Genomic DNA, 21,552 nt, shown 5'->3' on the forward strand with positions numbered 1-21,552 from the left:
ATGCATAATTATATAAGACATTTAATTCTTAATAATCACACAAGGAAATGGTATGTTTATTCTGGTCTTTGTTTATAATTTTCTGTGCCCACCCAACACGTGTTTCATCGAGAGGGGAATACTCCGCGACTTCTTCAGGGCTGTCAGGCTCGCAAATTCTATCTTCTTCTCCCACCTCTCCACCGATTCTACTTCCGTCCTGGCTGTCCATATATTATTGCCCTCTCCCAAATGACTCTGATCCTGTAAAGTTAACTGAATTCTGCACTTTAAAGAGTTCCAGTGTGATCCCCTGTCAGCAAGTACACTAGCATGAAGATCCCCCGTGGAAGTGGTGCCATCGGTGACCCGGAAGTGGCTTCCAGGCTAAATTCTATGAATGATATGCACCATTGTTGTTGTTCTCCTTGATTTCATGAGGGAGGCAATCCACAACATGCTCTGAAAGCTGGGTAAGACCCACATTTCTAAAACTCGTATCGCCCCCTATCATTGCTAAATTGCGATGACACGATAATGGTTAAAATTAAAGTGAATTGCTTAATGCTACTACTACCTCATCCGATGAGGCCAGTTCAATCAGGCTTCATTTTTGGCTTCTCCACTGCACATAATCTGTGCACATCCTTTGTTCTCCTGCAAGAACTGAACTCTCAATAGAGGTTGCTGTGTTTCTGGATGCCACCAAATCCTTTATCTCACTGGAATGGAAATACCTCTTTTCTATCCTGCAGAGGATGGGCATACCATCTACATTTTTGGGTTGGATACAGATGCGCTACACCCAATTTGTGGCCAATGTTTGGGTCAATGGTGTGCTATCTCTGCCTTTCAAATTATTGAGGAGCACAAGACAGGGCTGTCGAATCTGACCTCTCCTTTTAGCATTGGTAATATAGCCTTTAACGGCCAAACTTAGATAGCATTACTCAGATTAAACCCTGCGATACACAAATCAGCACATTAATCTCACTTTATGCCAATAATATCACCCTCTACCTGCATTAACAGGAGTCTAAATGGCATATTTAATGAACTTTGCCACTTGTAGGAATTCAGATTAAACAGAAAAAAATCCTATATCTTCCCTTGACTGCAAATACACCAGAATTTATACCTGACTTTCCCCATGGAATATGGCTCAACCGGGTCAGAGAAGTGATGATGTGGGTGAACTATAGCACCAAGATTAACATCATTAATGAAAATATCAGTAGATCGATTTTCCTCCCAGTATCATTTACATGGGTGTTTAGGTCTGAGCAAAACAGTACACCTGCCAAAACTGCTATACCTGTTCTTACTCATCCCACTCCCACTCACCACAGCTATCTTTACCACCCTTCAGTACAGCTGGACTGTCTGGCTTGGGCCAGAAAGCAACCCAGGATGAAATGGGAAACACCTACCTTGCCATTCCGTCATGAGGGGTTTGAAGCTCCTGACAAGGAGCTGTATTACTCATGTGCCCAGGCACACTGTGTGTTCCACTGGTAACACTCCATACCATTATTCCCTCACCTTGTGATAGAGATAGTCAGCAAGGCCCCGGTGCCCTCAACATCCTTCATTGGACTATCTGCAGGTAGGTCTACAGGAGATCTGTCCATGGTTGATTGCATGACTCAGTCAAGAGAATCACTAAGAAGAGACGTGGGAAAGCACTTGATCTACTTCCTAACCTCCTGTTGAGATGCAGCCCTCTGCTCTGCTGCTTGTCACAAGTGAAACTGTAGATCATAAGGCCTGACCACCTGAGGCAGTCTATACAGGCAGGCTCCCTTTCTAACAGTGTTGGAATTCGTGGGAGCCTCTCCTAGCTCACCCCTAGACACACTCACATATCACCAGCTGTGAAGCAACTGTGGGGCACTCCCAGGACTGCTGATAGAGCATCTACCATAATAGGCAACTCCTGCCGCCTCCTCGACTAAACATCTATTTATTTCGCTCTATCAGGCATTTCAGGAGGAGACTCTGGAAGTACCCCAGAGGGCATAACTGGGTTGGGATACGGATCTAGGGTATGAGATCTATAAGGAAATGTGGTGATTTAGCTGCAATCAGAGAGGAGTAATTAACTCCTGTAATCATCTTCATATTCTAATGTACAGGTTCCTACGTTGCTTCTACTACACCCAGGAGCATCGCTGCAAATATTTTCTACGAGATGAGACAGGTTTCCTTGGTCAGCCTTCTGGGCTATGTCAAGGACATAGCTGCATCACATAGGAAATTAACAGCCCTTGCCTCATTATTGGCAAAGTTTCTGGGTGCATGAGAGAGCACCCAAATTTAAACACTGGCTTGGTGATCTGGTCTACTGTCAAGAGCAATTAGAATTGTATGCTGAGCTGCTCCTCCCTTCATCTAGGCGTACAGATATTTGGCTGCGCCTGACAGCATACCTGCTACTCCACATGGCAGGCACGGGTAAGCTCTTTCTCATTCCTGGGCTGCAGGATGCCAAGTCTCGCATGCCCTAACAGGTCGGCACTTCAAGGGCACTCAACGATCCTGCAATGGCAACTTGTTCCACTCCTATATTTGCTGCATGCTGACACAACTACTGCCCTAAACTCAGTTATAATCGTTGCATAACCACCTTGTTGTATAATTCCATATTCTATATAACCTCTGTTTTATGTTACCTTTGTTATACAAAAATAAAATTAAACAAAACCAAAAAAAACTGTAGCACTCCTTTAGTACTCTTTAACGTACTCTTACATGCCTTTGTGAATTGGCCCAAACTTTATTAAAATGGGAATAAAATCGGAATATTCATATACAGGTATAACAAATAGAAAACAATGCATCCTTTTTGGGATGATAGGACACAGCTTGTGAGATAATTAAGTAGTTTATTTAAGCTCCATTCAATGACCCCTGACAAGTCATTGATCGTCAGAAACTGTCTGCTTGCTCAGCTTCTCAGAATCCACACTCCGGATTCCAGATGTGGAAGCATCACAATTGCCAAGAAACAGCCTCACAGTTACCAGGAAACATAACACCCACAGAATACAACACAACCCCCTTCCTTATTAAACATGACAAAAAAACTTTTTTTAACAAGCCAGTATAAGCTAACATCCTAAATACATATGTAATCGTCAAGTTTTCTAGGTCTTGCTCTCAGAAGTGTGTTTGGTTCCCTCTTGCAAGGCTTGTCCTCCCTGCAAGTTTTCCGTTCACATTCTGACTCTGCAACATTATTTACTGACCTCAGCCATTTGTGCAGTGGCACATCACAATACTCTGTCACCTTCCTTACATTCCATCACTTGCCATCCAATAACTTAAGTATTTTCCCTTACCTCCATCAATTTCTTGGGTTCAGATAACTTGGAGTTGCCCTTTCCTTCCACATTTCCCAAACTTACTCTCACATACATTTCCTCCACAAGTTTCTTGCCACTTTTCTTAATCTCCCTATTGTGTCTTTGCCCATATCAAGCTTAATGCCTTTCAACTTTGTTGCACATCATACCATATTCAACTTTACGCTGGCCAGACCAAGCCATCCATTCTGGCACCACCACTGTGCATGGTATTTTCCCCTTCAGTAAACAAAACAGTGCTTTCCCCATTACAGAGTGAAGAGTGGTTCTATAGTTTGACAAAATATCCATGACCTGACTCCTCCAACAAACATTACTTGACAAAGCCAACTGCATACTTTCGCCAATATGTGGTTAAAGCATTCAATCAAACCATTAGCCCCAGGATGATACACTGAGGTTCTAAAATGCTTAATTCCCCACTGAACATTTCAGGTATAAATTGTGGACCATTATCCACTAGCATCTATGCAGGGCAACCCTCTCTGTTGAAAATGTCCTAACATAGCGCAATCACATTGGTCATCTTCACCTCCCTCATAAATGCCAAATTTGCCCATTTTGAGAAATAGTCCATCATCACCACTTCAAACCTCTTTCTCGTTCCTAAACACTCAAGCAGACCACATATATCTATTGAAAACCTTTCCCATGCACATTTAGGCAAGGCTACTGGGTATATAGCGTTTCTTGCAAAACATGCAACTTGTCACTACAGGTGCAAGGTATGCACTCCAGAGAAAATCTTTCTATCTGCCTGTGCATGTCCTGCCACCAAATATTCACCTTGGATTTTCTTTTCATTGTCGTCATACCCCATGACCCTTGTGTAGCAATCTCTAAAATCTTTCCTGCAGGTTGATCAGCATTACTAATCTTTCACTCCTCCTCACAATACCATCCACAACTGACATCTCCTTCCACACACTTTTGAACACTTCTAACACTCCTGACGTTTTCCATCCCTGAACACGTGGTAGCACCTCTATCAATCTCATCAATATAAGATCCTCTAAAATAGACTCCTTTGTCTCGTCTTCTTCTATGGCTCTGTAGACATCCAAAACCTCTGTTACCATCCATTCCTCCTCCTCGATCCCAGTGGCATCCTCCAAAGGCAATCTTGACAACCAATCTGCATTGATGCTCCTCATGGTCGGCTTATATTTTACTGAAAACATATATTCCTGGAGGCATGATAGCCATTTGGCTATGCGTGGCATAGCTTTACCAGCCCCCGCGGTAAAAAACAGGTCTACCAATGGCCTATGATCTGTATGAAGTTTGAAATTCACACCCCACATAAAGATCCAGAAAAGCTGTATCTCCCACCAGCACACCAGTGCCTCTTTTTCTACCATGGAATATATGCTTTCTGCTCCTCTCCGTGTGTGTGACGTGAATTCAACTACCCCTACTAGGTGAGAGGATGTGGTCCAGTGGCTAGGGCGGTCGACCACGAAGCTGGGGAACGGGGTTCGAGTCTCAGAAGGTATGCTCGTCATCCTTTGATTCTGGGCAGCTCACTTAATCCCCGTCTGTAAGGCGACTGGTGCACATGTAAAGCGCTCTGATACCTTTGGGTCCAGTTTGCATTATATGAAAAAAAAATCTAAAAAACTCTCTCTCTTCCATCATGCACCTGCTCTAACATGGCCCCAAGCCAATAATCATTGGCATCTATCATGATAATTACATCATCATTAGGGTGGAATGACTTCAAGGCGATTGCTCTCACTTTGGAATCCATCCCCACATCAAATGGATGTTGACACTCTGCGGACCATTGAAACTTCACACCTTTCTTCATTAACACACACAACACATGAGCCCTTTCTGTGAAATGGTGTCCAAACTTAGCGTAATACTCTGCAAGAATAAGAAACCACCTTCATTGTTCTTTATCTCGTGGAGGAGGAGCCATCTCAATCACTTCCACCAAGCTGACTTTGGGTTTAACCCCTTCATGAGTCAATGTATGCTCCAAGTACTTTACTTCCTCCAAGCCAAATTTGCAGTTTTCCAGACTAATTGTAAGTCCTGCCTTCTTCAGCCTGTGCAAAACTTCCTTTAAGCTCTCATCATATTGTTTCCTGCTTTCTCCCCATACTAACACATCATCCTGGAACGCCAGTACATTTGACACGCCCTTCAAAACACCTTGCATTATCCTTGGAAAACCCTGCTGACACCGAGGCCAGCCCAATTGGGATGCAAATAAATTGATACGCCCACTTAGGTGTAATGAAGGACATCAAATGCCTGGATTCTGAGTGCAATCGTACCTGATGGTAGGCACTGGACACGTCTAGGGCAGTGACATCACATTTGCCAGCAGCTCCTTTATTCGGGGAAGAGGATGCCAGTCAATCCATATGCAATCATCCAAATCCCTGAGGTCTACACACATATGAAGGTTTCCATTTGGGTTTCATAGCGATGATGATCAGACTCAATCAGTCAGAGACCTTTATTGGTTCACTCACACCTTCCTTGCATAGTGTTTGCATTTCCTCCTTTGACAAGCCACTCAGGGCAATTGGAATGTTCTGCACCTTGTGTACTTTGGACACCGTTTTTTCTTAAGTACTATCTGGTGTTCAAATTTTCTTAAATGCCCCATTTGTTTTTCAAACAAATTCGGAAACATTGTGACCCATTCCCTTCCAGGGACTCTGTCAACAACACCTACTCTGAATGATTTTGGTTCACAATCATCCCCAATGCGTGTTGCTGCTTCCATCCTAACAAAGATCTTCCCTTCTCGACAACATAAATTTTACCCTGCAACTTCCTATCCTGAAATTCTAAACCCATCATGAAATGTCCCAAAACTGGTAATTTGTTACCGCAATACACTTCCGGCTCGACATATGTGGGACACAACTCGCCAGAATCCAAATCTTCCCTTATTGATTTGTCTATGAAAGTAATGGGCAAATATGAATCCTCCCAGACATGTACCTCCATGCCGTCCACCCTAGCTGCACATAGGAGGGCCATAAGCATCACCCCTTTTCCTTTGACTATTTTTGTCAGCTGAGCTAACTATTACTTATGCCCTCTGCAATGCAGTGCTTATGACCTCACATATTAGATCACTCATGAAATGGTCAGTGACATCACTGATGACATCTCAGATGGCATCACTGATGACATCATCCACAGAACCACTTACATTTCCACTCACACCCCCACACAACCTCTCATATATCCACTGACCTACCCTTACAACCTCACACACATACCCACTTACTCATCCACAGAACCACTTACACACCCATTCGCTCGCATACAGCCACTCACTTCCCCATACACCTCCTGACACAGCGACTCACTCACCCTTACACTCACTCACACTTCCACTTCATCACCTATACAGCTACTCCCACTCCCACTTATTCATCTATGCAGCCATGCACACACCCATTCATTAACCAATACAGCCTCTCAACAGAGCCACTCACACACCCATACAACCACTTACATACCCATTCACACATCCACACAAGCACTCACGTGTCAACTGACTCACCCATAAACCCACTCAAAAAGTAATTCTCCAATACAACCCCTCCCACACCCACTCAGTTAATCAAACACCCACTCAATCAGCCACTCACCCATACAACCATTTACACACTCAGTCACTCACCCATATAGTCTCTCACACACCCACTCACCCAACCATACATGCACTCACACAGCCACTCACTCATCAATACAGATACTCACACACCCACTTATTCAACAGTAAAGCTACTCACACACCCACTTAGTCATCCATACAACCACTCACACAACCATTCACACACCCAGTCATTCACACACCCACTCTCACAAAAAATACCCATAGTCACACAGCCACTCACCAAATATAAGTTAGAAATAGTATCACACATTGGTGGTACACCAAAGAGTAAATAAATGTAACCTTTTTGGAACCTTAGTATATATATTTAACATACAAAATCCTTTAGAAAAACACTCACAATGACTGGGTGATGTCGTCAGTAATGTCATTTGATATGTCATTAGTGATATCACTGATCATGTCATAGGTGATATAATATGTGTGATTATAAGCAGTGCATTGCTGAGGTGGAAGTTATAGTTAGCTCATCTAACCATAACTGCTGAATTCACTGGTTTTGTACAAATGAAATGTGAGCTCAATTAATATAACGTCCCTGTAACCTTTGGTTTTTACAGTGAATTTCCAAGATTCTTTTTATTCTATTTGCTCAGTATAACATCTTGGTAACCTTTGTTATGTTCAGGGAATATATTTATGCATATATATTAGGCCTGGGCGTAGTTCGCGAAGTAGCACTTCACGAAGCTACGCAAAGTGAAGTTCGCACTACGCGAGCTACGCGTAGCACTTCGCGAACTGCGTAGTACCTTGTTCGCACTGTGCCAGATGTCGTTTTCAATGATTACACAGTGCGAACAAGCAACCGGCACTGTGCAATCATTGAAAATGGCATCTTGCACAGTGCGAGCTGTAGTTTTCTGCTGCTCGAGTAGATTTTTACTCGAGCTTCAGCTTTCTCAACACGAACTGGTAGTTTGTCATCGCGAGCGGTCGCGAGCATACGCGACCACTCGCAATGAGAAACCTGACCTCCTCGCGTTGGGAATCTCGCCGGGAGGTTTATTTTCCATGCTCGCGATCGCCAACTTGCAGTTGCTGATCGCGAACAAGGAAAAAGTCTCGCCAGGATGTCATTTTGCTTGCTCGCGGTCGCCAACTTGACGTTGAGGACCGCGAGCAAGCAAAAAATGACTGCTGCACTACGCAACACTACGCTACGCGTGTTCTCACTGTGCTACGTGCAGTTCGCGTAGTGCGAAGTAGCGCGAACTTCGCAAACTACGCGAGCGTAGCGTAGTGCTTTGCCCAGGCTTAATATATATATATATATATATATATATATATATATATATATATATATATATATATATATATATATATTTATTCACTTTTCACAGTTTGTCCACAAAAGTGCACTCCTCACCGGGGCAAAATAAAGCTCAGCATGGAAAAGGTAAGCAAGTTTCCTCATAAATGTTCAAGTGCCCAACGCGTTTCAGAATTGACTTCCTTGTTCACGGGCAGCAGCAAATTCTAAAATCAAGCAAGACTGTATTAGCACTCCTTTTGAATCCTCTTTAATAACGTTCAAGTGAACATCACGTGTCAAGCAGTGCATGCTGGTCAATACAGTCCGATATCACAATCACTCTGAATTGCTGCTTAATATTATCCAAATTAATTAATACCCTTGATAGGGTCGATGAAACAAAGCGCCTTCACCATGCCACATGAGAGCGTCCCAGGAGTCAGCATGGCTTCACACTCCCAAAGCCGCAGACCCGCCATATGTATCGGCGGTGGTGCACTTACCGGCCGGACCAGCCGTATTATTCACTTTTCACAGTTTGTCCACAAAAGTGCACTCCTCACCGGGGCAAAATAAAGCTCAGCATGGAAAAGGTAAGCAAGTTTCCTCATAAATGTTCAAGTGCCCAACGCGTTTCAGAATTGACTTCCTTGTTCACGGGCAGCAGCAAATTCTAAAATCAAGCAAGACTGTATTAGCACTCCTTTTGAATCCTCTTTAATAACGTTCAAGTGAACATCACGTGTCAAGCAGTGCATGCTGGTCAATACAGTCCAATATCACAATCACTCTGAATTGCTGCTTAATATTATCCAAATTAATTAATACCCTTGATACGGTCGATGAAACAAAGCGCCTTCACCATGCCACATGAGAGCGTCCCAGGAGTCCGCATGGCTTCACACTCCCAAAGCCGCAGACCCGCCATATGTATCGGCGGTGGTGCACTTACCGGCCGGACCAGCCGTATTATTCACTTTTCACAGTTTGTCCACAAAAGTGCACTCCTCACCGGGGCAAAATAAAGCTCAGCATGGAAAAGGTAAGCAAGTTTCCTCATAAATGTTCAAGTGCCCAACGCGTTTCAGAATTTACTTCCTTGTTCACGGGCAGCAGCAAATTCTAAAATCAAGCAAGACTGTATTAGCACTCCTTTTGAATCCTCTTTAATAACGTTCAAGTGAACATCACGTGTCAAGCAGTGCATGCTGGTCAATACAGTCCGATATCACAATCACTCTGAATTGCTGCTTAATATTATCCAAATTAATTAATACCCTTGATACGGTCGATGAAACAAAGCGCCTTCACCATGCCACATGAGAGCGTCCCAGGAGTCCGCATGGCTTCACACTCCCAAAGCCGCAGACCTGCCATATGTATCGGCGGTGGTGCACTTACCGGCCGGACCAGCCGTATTATTCACTTTTAACAGTTTGTCCACAAAAGTGCACTCCTCACCGGGGCAAAATAAAGCTCCGCATGGAAAAGGTAAGCAAGTTTCCTCATAAATGTTCAAGTGCCCAACGCGTTTCAGAATTGACTTCCTTGTTCACGGGCAGCAGCAAATTCTAAAATCAAGCAAGACTGTATTAGCACTCCTTTTGAATCCTCTTTAATATGGCGGGTCTGCGGCTTTGGGAGGATTCAAAAGGAGTGCTAATACAGTCTTGCTTGATTTTAGAATTTGCTGCTGCCCGTGAACAAGGAAGTCAATTCTGAATCGCGTTGGGCACTTGAACATTTATGAGGAAACTTGCTTACCTTTTCCATGCTGAGCTTTATTTTGCCCCGGTGAGGAGTGCACTTTTGTGGACAAACTGTGAAAAGTGAATAATACGGCTGGTCCGGCCGGTAAGTGCACCACCGCCGATTCATATGGCGGGTCTGCGGCTTTGGGAGTGTGAAGCCATGCGGACTCCTGGGACGCTCTCATGTGGCATGGTGAAGGCGCTTTGTTTCATCGACCGTATCAAGGGTATTAATTAATTTGGATAATATTAAGCAGCAATTCAGAGTGATTGTGATATCGGACTGTATTGACCAGCATGCACTGCTTGACACGTGATGTTCACTTGAACGTTATTAAAGAGGATTCAAAAGGAGTGCTAATACAGTCTTGCTTGATTTTAGAATTTGCTGCTGCCCGTGAACAAGGAAGTCAATTCTGAATCGCGTTGGGCACTTGAACATTTATGAGGAAACTTGCTTACCTTTTCCATGCTGAGCTTTATTTTGCCCCGGTGAGGAGTGCACTTTTGTGGACAAACTGTGAAAAGTGAATAATACGGCTGGTCCGGCCGGTAAGTGCACCACCGCCGATACATATGGCGGGTCTGCGGCTTTGGGAGTGTGAAGTCATGCGGACTCCTGGGACGCTCTCATGTGGCATGGTGAAGGCGCTTTGTTTCATCGACCGTATCAAGGGTATTAATTAATTTGGATAATATTAAGCAGCAATTCAGAGTGATTGTGATATCGGACTGTATTGACCAGCATGCACTGCTTGACACGTGATGTTCACTTGAACGTTATTAAAGAGGATTCAAAAGGAGTGCTAATACAGTCTTGCTTGATTTTAGAATTTGCTGCTGCCCGTGAACAAGGAAGTCAATTCTGAATCGCGTTGGGCACTTGAACATTTATGAGGAAACTTGCTTACCTTTTCCATGCTGAGCTTTATTTTGCCCCGGTGAGGAGTGCACTTTTGTGGACAAACTGTGAAAAGTGAATATATATATATATTGAAGGTCTGGCGTGCCTGGCTGAACTAGGTGAAGGATTGGGTGAATGGTCCAATGAGAGAGACTTGTTTGGAAATCTAGGTCTAGAAACAAGAGGGACAACACCTACGAATGTTAAGCCCAAATCTACTTTTAATCCTAACCTCACACATGACAACTTTGATAGCTATCTGGTGGTCGTTGTACAGGACCTTCTGGGAATTTGGAATAGAACCAAAAACAAACATGCCCACAACCTGACTCCAGAGCAGAGGGTAGCCCTGGGGACACTCAATGGGGACCAAAGCTTTGTCATCAAGCCATCTGACAAAGGGGGTAATATTGACCTATTGGACATTAACCTGTACAGAAAGGAGGCCAACAGACAACTCGTCCTCTCTAAGAACTATGTGAGGTCTAGTAAGGAATCATATGATGAGGCGACTAACAACTACTACTTTAAAATGGCAAGTTGGAGACATCAGAAATATCTGGGGGAGGAGAAATTCAGATTCCTTTATACCAAGACACCCACGGCACCTTGTTTTTACATGCTGCTGAGAATTCATAAGGATAGCACCAATCCGCCTGTTAGGCCCATAATGTCAGCTAATGGTGCCTCCTGAAAATTACATCTGTGTTTTTGAATGCTTTCCTCTTTCCCTATGTCCTCAACTTCCCATCCTATTGCCGGGACAGCATAGACTTTATCAATAAAGTTGAGGGCATATCATGGCAGGATAATTTCTGGCTAGTGACAATTGAAGTGGTATCCCTGTACACGTGTATTAGACACAGTAAGGGAATTGGGGCATGCATACACTTTTTCAGGGACAAATCAATTTTCTTATATGAGTATTCCATGATGTTGATTGATATGCTGACCTTTTGCCTAGAGAGCAATTTGCTCCTTTTTGAAGACAGGTGGTACAAACAGTTAGTCAGAACCGTCATGGGAAGTTACTTCACGCTGAGCTATGCTTGTATGTTTAGGGGATGGTGGGAGGAACAGCCTGTGTGGATCGAGAAGAATGAGCACCTGACCAGGCATATTGTTTTCTGGACGAGGTTTATAGACGATATTTTCATGATACGGAGCGGATCCAAAATGGACTTACAGTGCTTTGTCGCTATGCTAATGGATAATGAGGTCAATCTACTCTTTACACACAGATGCGATCAGAAAGATATGGATTTTTGGATGTAGATGTGAAGACAGTAAGTGGGACAATCTTGACTAAATTATATAGAAAAGCGACCACAGGCAACAGTCTGTTGCATGCAGATAGCCACCATCCACTGAAACTTAAGTAGAGTATTCCCTTTGGGGAGGTGGTTAGAGCTAGGCTCAACTGTAACACACAAGAGGCATATGAGAAGGAACAAGGCATAATGTTAAGAAGATTCAGGAGAAGAGGGTACCCCGAGAAAGTCCTCACTGCAACAACGGAGAAGGCTGCAACACAGAATAGATCAGCCCTTTTGGTAAAGAGACCCGAGACTAAGAAAGAACAGAATAGCATCAGGATGATTACCACATTTAATGTAGAGGCCACAGCAGTGTGCAGTACCCTTAAAAGACATTGGTGCATTGTGAAGAGTGATCCTGTAATAGGTCCATTGGTTAGTGCACATCCCCTGATCACATACAGGAGGGCATGTTACTTAAAGGACATGCTAGTGAACAGTTACATGGGAGCAACTAAACAACAAAGTTGGCTGCTACAGCAGAAAGGCTTTTTCAAATGTGGAAAATGTAAGGCCTGCAGTGCCAGCAAAAATATAAAAGCATTTTCGTTACCGACAGAGAAAACAGAAGACATAAGGAAATTTATGAACTGCAACACTGATTACTGTGTGTATGTGATACTCTGCCCCTGTGAAAAAATGTACGTGGAAAGTACTACTTTCCCTAAAAAAAGAAGATAGTAGAGTGATTAGAAATGTGGATTTGAGTTATTCTACAGCGAGACACTGGTTAAAGTACCACAACAAAGATGCTAACAGCCTATCTTTCTTTGGCATTGACAGGATTGCAGCGAGCCCCAGAGGGGTGACCGTGAGAGGCAGTTGAGAATCCTGGAGTCAAGATATATCATACTCCTTGATGGCAAGAGCCCCTTAGGAATTAACGAGGACTCTATGTCCACATTGGATAAGTACCTGAGATGACGTTCGACCTGCTTTCATGGAGATCCATGTTTTCCCTGTGTATATTGTGTCGTGGTGACGGCTCTCTACCATGACCAGTGTTATCAGCTTTGAAATTTTCACGGGAGGCGTAGCCTGCACAAATCTCAAATTTGCCTTAGTCCCACGGCTGAAAATGACTCCTTTCTGTAGTGTCCAGTTTACTTTAATTCAAGTTTTATTTTTATTTTTCAATTCTGGATTATCATTGAGCTGAAGCCTATAGCTCTGAACCCCCTTGCCGTCCACTTTTTAATGTTTCCCTTTTGTTCCCCTTCCCGTTTTGCTTCATACTATATACTCATGGGTACACAGTGGTCACTACTTTGTTTGGAACCATTAATTTGACAAAGTTGGTTACGCCCACCCCACCCCCTTATCGTTTTAAAGAAATAGCAGACTATAGGTGTTAATATATTGTGACTTCTTGGGCCACATGGCCGGATCTGGTGGAATTACAGTTAGTTTATTAGCCACTTGGCTTAGGGCAACCTATGGAATACACATGTGTTGGAGCCTGAGGACACTGAGAATTGAATAGTGAGACTCTGGACTTCGGGAGTGAAAATGCCAACATTGAGTGACATCACGCACTCATTTATTTTTTATATGTTTTACATTTTACATGTGTGAAACACATTGTGTATTTTCTTTTTTCCACCACTTGGTATTGTTTTTGTTGCAATGTTTTCAAAATAACCACCGCAAAATGTAAATGCAGTCTGTTGTTGCTATCTATGCTTGTAACCAACTTTGTCTGCTCTTCTTTTATGTTTACTTATGTGCACTACAAATGGTGGTTGGAAACGGTGAAATTCTGGCTTGTGAAGAAAACCATCTCAGTCGAAACGCGCTGCCTTTAAAGACACTTTAGCCTTAAAAGTGACTGTGGAGTGCGACTCTTTCTTGTGGACTTATCAGTACATGGAATTTCTGATATTTACGATCGAGCTCCCCCACCCAGATATCGCACCGACCCTGCTTGGTGAGGGATCAGCCGTGCTGTAAGCTTTCTCGAATATATATATACAAACTGATCCTTGTGGAGCAAAGAATGTTGCTCACTCAGGAATCCATACAAATATGTTTATTCTACCACAGCTAACAAATGCATTCGGCCAAAACAGCCTTTTTCAGTGTCAGCGTTGCTTCCAGCTGGTTTGTTATTTATGTAAAAAAAAAACACCCACAACCATCAACGTCAATAGACGAAATGCCTCTGTGAGGTGAAAACAATGAAGTTTTACCGGTACTACCGGTTCATCCGGTTCAGCCGTCTTAGAATGGTCATACATTCATATCACCCAATAATGTAACACAGTGCCACATCCTAACATAAGCATGATATTCATCAATTTATGGTCATTCTCTATACATAATTGTCATAGACATAACAATTAATACATCAAAATCCAACTGCCACATACATTTTTTACTCTCCATAGATTGTTCTACAGAATTGTATAGGAGAAGTGTTCAAATCAAGTATTACCCAGTGCATGGAAGGAGGATTAGGAAACCTATTACCAAGTTGCTTATTTGTAATACCAATTTTGTAATTTATTGCCTGGTGGTATGCCCTCCTTGCCATCTGGGATGACCTGAAGAACACAGTTGACCGCAATGTGATTGCTGCACTACTTCTTTTGGACCTCTCGGCTGCCTTTGACAAGGTTGACCATGACACTCTGATACAAAGACTCTACAGAGCCGGCATAGTGGGATCTCCTCTAGCCTGAATTGCATCCTACTTTTGCAACAGAACTAATGTCATCCATACCCCATCTTTCTCATCCAAACCGTACTCCAAAAAAGCATGGGTTCCTCAAGGCTCTATCATCTCGCCCATGCTTTTCAACATCTAGATGAAGTCATTACTGGTTCTGATTAATCAATTTCACCTCACGTGCTATAACTATGCAGATGACACACAAATACTCCTTCAACTGGAATGCCCCAAATACATTGTAAACTTACCAATTTTCAGTTGTCTCTGAGGCGTGGATCAATGGATGACGTGCAGCCATCTCAAATTAAATGCTTCCAAAACAGAAATAATCATGTGTGGTGATTGGAAACATTATTACCCGCTCGCAGCCTGGCCTGATGAACTGGGAACACCGCCTAAAATATCAAAGAAAGTAAGAAACCTCAGAATGATCCTTAACTCCAAGGTATTGGTAAATACTGAAATGGACAAACTAGCAAGATCAAGAATTGTTACTATAAAAACTTTTCAACAAATCTTCCACCATTTGGGATTTCCACACAAAGTCCAAACTACCATCTCCCTTGTTCTGTCCATACTTGATTACCCCAACAGCCTCTACCATGGATCACTTTTATTGACCATGAAAAGACTACGGCGTATTCAGAACTCGGTTGCCAGACTGCTCTTATATATAAAACCGTCAGGTCACATCTCCCTTGCCTTGAAATCCCTTCAATGGTTACCGGTTGCCAGAAGATCCACACTCAAGCTGCTTTGTCTCAATCACAAAGTGATACATGGAACTGGACCTCTCGTCATCAGGAATAAAATCACCAAACACGTTCAACCAAGGAACCTCCGCTCTAGAGTGGCACCTCGCCTCAAAATCCCAAGATAAAAGAAATAAACCATGGGTGGCACATCCTTCTCTGTTTAAGCAGCCAAACTATGGAACTCTTTACCCCAACATAAGATCCACATATAATCACCTTATCTTCATAAAACTACTCAAGAATTGGCTCTTCCCCACATAAGCACCATACGCACACATAAATATACAGCATATCCCTCTGTATATAAGCATTTATTTGTACTCTAGATATGTACCTATATATGTGCATTGCTTTGTATAAATATGTAGACTAATTATGTTTTAAAAAAATAAATAAAATACATTTTAAGTACAACAACACTTGAAAGCCGGAGTTCATTTAATGCATCTTTGATCTACATATACTTACTACCATATTTCTCACCCTATACCTTTCTCAATATACCTTCTACCTCAACTCTCTGACTCCTCACAAACATCTTCTACTACTCTTTCCAATGCACTACCCTATGTCTCACCCTATACCTCTATCAATATATCCTTGACCCTTACTCTCTCATCCCAAACCCCATTCCACTACTATGATCCCCAAAATAACCCTTTCTAGACTCTTTCCTACTCTATCCCTCCTTGCATCATCTCATACCTCTTTTACTATACCACTCCCCCAAAACAAGCCTTTCGAAACCCTTCCCTCTGACTCTTCCCCTCCACATCCCTTTTACTCATCTCAAGCCTCCTGCTAATCTCCAAAACAAAACAAAACAAAAAAAAGTCTACATCCTTCCCTCTTCTATCTCTCCACTATCCTTTCCAACCCAAATAACAGCTTAACATGTTCACCTCTCAAACATATTTCATATTTCACTATGCTAATTCCCCATTAATCCTTTATGGGTTCCGAAGTAGCGTGCTACTCACTGAAAAAAAAAACATCAGGGGGAACAAGCACTATATAAATGCTAACCTTTTTCCCTCTTCTATCCCTCCACTATCCTCTCAATCCAAATAACTGACTTATAGCCACCACTCAAATTACTTTCATATTTCACTACATTAATTCACCACTAATCCTTTATGGTTTCCGGCGTAGCGTGCTACTTGCCAAAAAAATTATTTCAACACCCCATCAAGGGTAACAAGTGCTATATAAATACAAACCTTTTTCCCTCTTCTATCCCTCTGTTATCCTTCTGAATCCAAATAACTGACTAACATATCGACCACTCAAATTACTTTCACTACACTATACTAATTCACCACTAATCCTTCATGGGTTCTGGAGCAGTGTGCTACTCGCCAAAAAAGCACTTTGACACATCATCAGGGGTAGTAGGTGCTATATAAATGCAAATACATTACAATACGATACCTCCCCAGAGCTATATTGAATTAAAATGCATGGGGGGGCTTCAGCCCACCTTGCAGCCCCGGGGACCGCCATCTCCCTGACGCTAACTATCTGATATGCAGGGGGGCCACTTGGCCCTCCCGCAGTCCCGGGACCGCCACCTCCCTGTGGCTATATTTAGAAATAAAGTGTGGGGGGACTGGAGCCCCCCCACATAGCCCCAGGGACCACCACCTCCCTGAGGGTTAAATACTGTTGGACGGTGCTGCACGGGCCCCCTCTTGGAGCCATAAATGGCCCTGGTAATGGCCACCCCCCAGGGCCGGCTCCAGCAATGTCCTGGGGTGCCCAGCCCTGGGATATTGCAGTTTGCGAGCCCATAACAAACAAGTGCCCCACTTTGAAAAAGCGAGAGCATTTTGCTCTCACTTGCTCAAAGTAGATCACTTTGCTTTTTACCCCCCGGGAGCTGCATCTTAGCAGCTCAATGGAGGTAAAAAGCGATGCCAGCTTCTGCAGGAGGAGGGAGCCAGCTGGGACCGCGGGGGCCTTCAGACTTCCCCGGGTTCCCAAAGGAGATAGCCATGCCCTGGGGGATGGGGTCCCCGGGGCAAAAAATCAGCCTGGTGAGGGAGGCCACATGGCCCCCTCTCCTGAAAGAATTTATTTTTAAAGCAAAAGAAATGGATAGTTACTCACACACCCACTGAGTCACCCAATCAGGCACTCATACACCAACTGATTAACCAATACATATTTAACACTCATAAGCTTTCTAGAAACACTCATTGTCACCGGTTGATATCATCTGTCTGTGATGCCATTTGAGAGGCCATCAGTGATGTCACTGGCCAAGTCATAAGTAATATAATGTGTAAGTCAGGCTAGTAACTACGCTCCGCCAGCGTAGTTTACATAGTTTTGCAAACGCATAGTTTAGGCAAAACTACGACTCCGTGGCGGAGCGTAGTTAGGCGGCCCCTCCAGCCTCCCAAAGTAAATATAAATTAATAAAAAAGGCACTTACCTGCCGTGGCTGCCTCCTCCTCGCAATGGCCGCTCTCCTCGCAGTCTTTCTTCTCTGATAACCTCTACGTAGTATGTCTTGCGAGTGCACATGCTCACACGCAGGACATGCAACTTACAGGTAAGTGCCTTTTTCATTACTTTATAATTAATTTGGGAGGGTGCGGAATGGAACGAAGTTCCACAGAGTTGTTTTCCAACTCCGTGGAACTTCGCGTAGAGACACTACGCCTGCTCCGCCTACCATTAGTAATATGTGCAGTCATAAGCAGTGCGTTGCGGCGGCATGAGTTATAGTTAACGCAGCTAACTATAACGGCTGAACTTCTCTGGTTTTGTACAAGTGAAATGTAAGCCTAATTATAACGTTCCTGTAACCTTTGTTTTTTTTCAGTGAAAAAAAAAGAAATATATATATATAGATATATATATCCACGACACCTCCAGCAAGCAGAAGGAAGAGGCCACACAGGGAATCCAGGTAGGAGCTTTAATTGGACAGCATACAGACATAATGCATTTCTGCCATAAGGCCTTCCTCAGACGCCGCTGCTAACCAGGAACACAGCCACACCTCCACCTTTAAATGTTCCTGTACACCTCCCATTGGTAGGAGCACCCTCAATCCCCAGTCATGTGCTCGCCCACCAAGTGCAGCGCTGTAGGCTCTGCAACTCCCAAGATGCATCATTGTTGGGCAGGTGTTGGGTGGGGAAACAAAATTAAAATTGAAACCATAATGACTGGTGTCATGCAAGGTAAGGTGCGGTGTGCGCGGTTTCGTTAAAGTCCTGAAGCTTCCTCGGGTCCCCGCATACGTTCCAACCTCAAAGATGAAAGTTCGCCCGGCTGTGGGCTGATTGTAATATATCAGCACTCCTCGTGAAGTCACGAGCTGCCAATGGCAGCGAGCCTTGCTGAACTGGCACTCCGAGGTGGGCTGGTGCAGTTCCAATACCGTAGACCTTCAAACAAACTGCAGATGCAGGAGCCAGTAATGCCACCAGCCAGCTTGCAGAACGGGGCCTCTTTATCGTGCCTCTGGCTGACGTGCAAAATTATCCAAGACACCTCCAGCAAGCAGAAGGAAGAGGCAAAACGGGGAATCCAGGTAGGAGCTTTAATTGGACAGCATACAGGCATAATGCATTTTGGCCATTAGGCCTTCCTCAGACGCCAGGGCTAACCAGCAGCAGAGCCACGCCTCCACCTTTAAATGTTTCTGCAGACCTTCCATTGGTAGGAGCACCCTCAATCCCCAGTCATGTACTCGCCCATGCAACTCCCAAGATGCATCATTGTTGGGCAGGTGTTGCGTGGGGAAACAAAATTAAAATTGAAACCATAATGGCTGGTGTCATGCAGGGTAAGGCACAGTGTGCCCGGTTTTGTTAAAGTCCTGAAGACTCCTCGGGTCCCCACATATGTTCAAACCTCAAAGATGAAAGTTCGCCCGGCCGTGGGCTGATTGTAATAAATCAGCACTCCTTTTGTAGTCACGAGCGGCCAATGGCAGCAAGCCTTGCTGAATTGGCACTCCAATGTGGGCTGGTGCAGTTCCAATACCTTGGACCTTCAAATAAACTGCAGACGCAGGAGCCAGTAATGCCACCAGCCAGCTTGCGGAATGGGGCCTCTTTAATGTGCCTCTGGCTGACGAGACAAATATCCAAGACACCTCCAGCAAGCAGAAGGAAGAGGCCACACGGGGAATCCAGGTAGGAGCATTAATTGGACAGCATACAGGCATAATGCATTTCGGCCATAAGGCCTTCCTCAGACGCCACTGCTAACCAGGAGCACAGCCACGCCTCCACCGTTAAATGTTCCTGCAGACCTCCCATTGGTAGGAGCACCCTCAATCCCCAGTCATGTGCTCGCCCACCAAGTGCAGCGCTGTAGGCACTGCAACTCCCAAGATGCATCATTGTTGGGCAGGTGTTGCGTGGGGAAACAAAATTTAAATTGAAACGATAATGGCTGGTGTCATGCAGGGTAAGGCGCGGTGTGCCTGGTTTCGTTAAAGTCCTGAAGCCTCCTCGGGTCCCCGCATACATTCCAACCTCAAAGATGAAAGTTCGCCTGGCCATGGGCTGATTGTAATAAATCAGCACTCCTCGTGAAGTCACGAGCTGCCAATGGCAATGAGCCTTGCTGAACTGGCACTCCCAGGTGGGCTGGTGCAGTTCCAATACCTTGGACCTTCAAACAAACTGCAGACGCAGGAGCCAGTAATGTCACCAGCCAGCTTGCGGAACGTGGCCTCTTCACCACGCCTGTGACTGACACGACAAATATCCAAGACACCTCCTGCAAGCAGAAGGAAGAGACCACACAGGGAATCCAGGTAGGAGCTTTAATTGAACAGCATACCGGCATAATGCATTTCGGCCATAAGGCCTTCATCAGACGCTGCTGCTAACCAGGAACACAGCCACGCCTCCATATATATATATGAGAGTGAAGCTCGTACACCACAGTGATTCAACAAAGAGGGGTAGAGCGGTTGCGGGATAAGCGGTTGCACGTGGAAAGTGTTGAGAATGTCTGCCGCAGAAGTAAAGGAGCGCGAAGAGGTGGCGCTTGAAGTTTTTAATGATACTTGCACAAACCAGAGTGATCTGTCTGGGACAAACATCACAGGAAATAACCAAACGAATCTGATAACGCGTTTAAAAAGATTGGAAAAACTCCAACGCACAGAGCTATTGAAGTGGTGGGAGTCTAAATCACTGCAGCGATACCTCGAAGTGCAGCGTGTGCCCAGAGGTCTAAGAATAATGGTGGCACCTAGCTATGAGGAACCAAATCCGAAGATGTTGAGGGAGTGGGCTGCCAATAATAATGATGCTTCACGAAGGATGCTAGGAATACTTATTAAATATGCTGACATAGATAGAAAGAAAATCCTGGCGGAAATAGAACAAATAGCTGATGATTTAAGTAAAGAAGAGGATCAAGATACCATTAAACAATTCAAAAGTGAAATGAAAGAAAAGCTCAAGAAACTGGAAGTCTCAATAAAAGAACGGAAAGCCCAGAAATTTTTACGAAACAAACAAGATTTGACAGAGGACAGATTTATACTTTCGCCAGGAAGTTCGATACTATCAGAAAGCAAAAGTTGGGGGAGGCAAGCAAATTGGGTTTGGAACCTCGCTCAGAACAAAGTAGCCTCCAAAGTTCAGAGGTTGACACGGATCTAGACGAAGAGGTGAATGCCCAGACATCGGTACCATCAATAATAAATAAATTTGATTTTTTACGCAAGGAAAGAAAATACAATTTGCGTCGAAGGCCACCAATACAGAATGTAAACACACCAAGAGGAAGAGGCAGAGGTCGAAGAGGCGGAAGGGGTCAGCCTGCAGGAGGCGTAGAGCCGAGGAAGAAAGGAATCAAGCAATAGACTAGAGGAGAATAAAGAGACAACAATAATAAATTTGACAAACATCATACTCACTAATG

This window comes from Triturus cristatus, chromosome 8 (assembly GCF_964204655.1).
Source record: "Triturus cristatus chromosome 8, aTriCri1.1, whole genome shotgun sequence".
In the NCBI taxonomy this organism is placed as follows: Eukaryota; Metazoa; Chordata; class Amphibia; order Caudata; family Salamandridae; genus Triturus; species Triturus cristatus.